We start from the raw sequence: 3,922 nt of genomic DNA, 5'->3' as shown, positions 1-3,922 counted from the left end.
CCCGCACTGTGTTTGACCTACGCGCTCCAAGCCAGAACGTCTGCAGCGTTTGAAAGCCAGCGCTATGGTAATGTAACAGATTGATTGATCTGAAAGTCAAAAAGTGGGCAAGACAGTAAATTCAGCCTCTGGACATGTGAAAAGGAACTTGAAGAGAAGAGAGTGGAGTTTAGATCGTTTAGATTTACACTGACGCATCGTGAAAACACTCATGCATGCAGCCAGGGGCCGCGGTACAAGCCTGCTCCACGTCAAACACGGTGAAACACTTCACCCGGGCCGGACGATGCTAAATAACTGTCACGCACACATGACTGTCCCCAGTAACATATAACTCGCTCCCCACGTGAATGCGCGTTGGTCTTATTACTTCTTTTATGCACAGGTTTTCTAGTTCTATATTTAAATAGGCTCTATCTAAACAACGTGGAGAAAGCAATTCTACTGCCAATTCTGCCATTTGTGCATCACCAGGGTTCATCTCAAATAGGTAAATCACCCTTTTTTCATAATATATCCAGAAATTATAAATACATCTCAACTGTCTTTTGTGAATTTTTTATTGAACTTTATAATGTATGAATTACATCAAATAGATGCATTTAGCTATCTCTCCCATTGTCATTAGCTCATCAGTACAACACACACAATGTACTTAGCCTTTAAAAATGACTAAAAAAAACTATGACGTATATTTGGAGACTCTCATAATATCTCCTGCAAACTTAGTTGGTTTTAATGCAAAGTTGATTTTAATGCAACAATGGACGGATGACATAATGACTTACTTACTGTCCACACTCCAAATTTTAAGTTGTAAATCAAAGCACCTCACATCTTACCCCACAGGAAACCTTTGGGGACACTAAATGAATCAGAAGCTTTTCTAAATGTTTGTCACCAGGGGGACATTGTGGTTTCTGTAAATTATTGGTTTATTATATTTTAGCATGGTTTGGTTTTACATTTTAGCATAACTTGTTTTTACATTTTAGCATGGTTTGTTTTATTACATTTTATCATGGTTTGGTTTATTACATTTTATCATGGTTTGGTTTATTACATTTTAGCATGGTTTGGTTTATTACATTTTAGCATTGGTTTGTTTTATTACATTTTATCATGGTTTGTTTTATTACATTTTATCATGGTTTGGTTTATTACATTTTAGCATGGTTTGGTTTATTACATTTTTACGTATTAACCCACCTTTCAGTAAACTACATGCACCTGGAGGGACTAATCTATTAGATTTTAAGTCCCCCGCCTCACAGAGTTAGGGTTAGGGTTAGGGTTCTAAAAGCTTTTCTCAAACAAAAGGAGAAGGGGAAGATGGAAAATAAAACACAAAAAGAGAGAGAGGGGAAGAAACGATTGAACTCTTTCTAAATAAACAGAACTCTCTCCACCATTTCCACAGATACAAACGCGGATTCTAAAAATATCCCAAATCATTCCTGACGCCAGAATATCCCGTGTTTCAATGTGTTATGCAGCTCCGACAGGGAACAAAATGGCATGAGCAAGAGCCAAAAATATTGACCGTTAAGACATTGCTCCCTGAATAAAACCAAGCCCAATGCTTATCGCAACGTTTGGGGCAGAAGGGCCTTTACTTTGGAGCAGAGCTGCTCAAATATGCGCTATTTGCACAACGTACAACTTCCCAGTCACTGCGGATTAGTCAAACAATACAGCTCCCCATACTGCCCCCTCCGCCAAAAAAAAAAAACCTCCGCCCAAATTAATCTTTCTAAGGCCAGTTATAAAGACCTGAGTATGAATGAGGGCCTCTGTTAGTCCAGGGAAGATAACACACACTCACTCACAGCGAGGGGGAAATAACGCTGTTTATTCTGGACCTCCTCAACATCTGATTGGCGAGAAATTATTTATCTTGACCGAGTTGCTGTCTATGAATAGACGTTGAAACAACTTTCACTTTTAAACCGTTTTGCAACGTGTTTTCAACGTCCGGCATAGACGTCTTTTAAATGTTGTTTCAACGGATAAATTGCTCGCTGGAAACTTATAAGTTACATACTTAGTCACAGTTGTCATGTTAACATCCCTTAACAAGGACAAACACATTATTTTATTAATTTGTATGTATTATAAATATAACACTATACATATAACAACACTTTTGCTAATTAAAAACAATACAGAAATAAAATATATATTTCAGGGAAATAAACTATGGAATTAAAAGTGCAGAAACAACATTTCTGTGTTCAACAACAATTCTGTGTTTGTAGACCAATTTTCTGAATCATTGGAACTTCATTATAGATTCTGTAACAAGATGTGGCTGTGAGTCACTTGAGTTGGGATAGTATACCTGAAATCAGCTGCATCTCCCTCATCCTCACTTGAGGATTCTTTGTGTAAAGGGAGTCAGAGTGCACGGAGCAGATTCCTCTGGTCAACGTGTTTATTCAATTCAAATCATTTTATTTTATTCAGCTTTGCAATCTGTAAACATGCAACACCCTATCCCCTAAACCCCAAAATGTAAAAAACCTTCAACCTGGAGAAACCTGAGGGGAAAACAGTAGGGAAGAAGGTGTGAACAACTTAAAAGATGTACAGTACATCCGATTCCTACAACATAAATGATTCTAATATTGTGGATTACTAAGCCAGGGGTAAGGCAGGACCAGTGCAGGGACAACCATCATCAGACGTAACCTCCATCAGATGCAACCACCACCCGCAGAAACCTGTGAGGAGGGAAAGCACAAAGGCAAAGTTGGTCATTTGGGTTTATGATGACAGTAATAAACTAATTATAACAGCAGCAGGTGTGTTAGAACACTCATTTATAGATGGTTTACTTATTACATTATAAACAAGATAACAATTCATCTGCAACTTATGGTATTTCTGGAGTAACATTTCCAGGTATATTACACAGTATCATGTTTTAAGCAGCAGTAACTTACAATGTTTCGGCCTCTTGTTTACAGAGCACAACTTGTTGAATTCAGCCCTTCACCCTTGCAATCTGTATTTAGCCCCCATTGCTTTAAAAACGTATTTTCAATGTGAAATGCAATAACATTTATGGGTACAGCAACAATCTAACGCATTAGCAACACCAAAGACACAGAAAATATTCTGGGATGTTTACTTTTGGTCCAGGTCATCATGCTGCACGCTAGCATGCTCCAAGCTATCATGCTAACTAGCAAACTACCTGCGCTAACGCTAACTAGCTTAACAAAAAGGGCCGTCTTTCCTGTTTCGGGTGGGCAGCACAAGTAAAACACCCGGTTATAGTTCCAGGTGTGCTTCATCCAAACACTCCCGTACTTACAGAGTAGTGGAGCCGGTAGTCGTGGTTCTATCAGCCCGTTCATGTCGCTCTGCTGCCGTAACTTCGCCTCGTCCGCTCGGAGCTCTGCAGGCGTCTAAGAACTCGCGCATGCGCGTTACAGATGTGAGCGGAGTCACGTGTTTACAAGTAATGTTTGAACCTGCCCGCATTATTATGTCTTATACGCATCTTATTAACAGCACGCAGTCCGTAGTTTCATATTTATGAAGTTTTAAGTGAAATATTAAATACGTTGAAATCACGTCTTCGCGTAGACCAAATTTTGCCGACCAGTTCATTAATTATTATGAAAATCTTGACGTTAATATCGTCTCTCTTTCGACCTTACGTTACAACATGACACATTTCGCAACAAATTGACATTTTCTGGCACGTTGATGTTTCAGCCCATTTTTAGCCAGTTGAAAAGACGTTGAAATGAGGTCTTAGACGTTCAGACCTCATTTCAACCCGATTTCAACCATATTTCAACGTTGAAATTACGTCTTGTGCTCACTGGGGAGCAAGTAACGCAATGAATCGCACATATTTGAACAACCCAAACTGCATCACGAACGGCTGCTGCTTTCGGTCATATTATAC

The 3,922-nt window shown here is 39.1% G+C and overlaps 1 long non-coding RNA gene across 1 annotated transcript; it reads right to left on the bottom strand.

The window, feature by feature from the left end:
• Positions 1-2,419: 2,419 nt before the first annotated feature.
• Positions 2,420-3,494, bottom strand: LOC144391256 (uncharacterized). Its single transcript, XR_013455168.1, has 2 exons — positions 3,320-3,494; positions 2,420-2,723 (listed from the first exon to the last, which is right to left on the bottom strand). It is a non-coding gene; the product is annotated as an uncharacterized LOC144391256 (long non-coding RNA).
• Positions 3,495-3,922: the final 428 nt, after the last annotated feature.

The sequence above is a fragment of the Gasterosteus aculeatus genome, chromosome Y, assembly GCF_964276395.1.
Source record: "Gasterosteus aculeatus chromosome Y, fGasAcu3.hap1.1, whole genome shotgun sequence".
Lineage (NCBI taxonomy): Eukaryota > Metazoa > Chordata > Actinopteri > Perciformes > Gasterosteidae > Gasterosteus > Gasterosteus aculeatus.
Note: the sequence above shows the minus strand (reverse complement) of the source record. Positions and strands in the feature narration are given on the sequence as shown.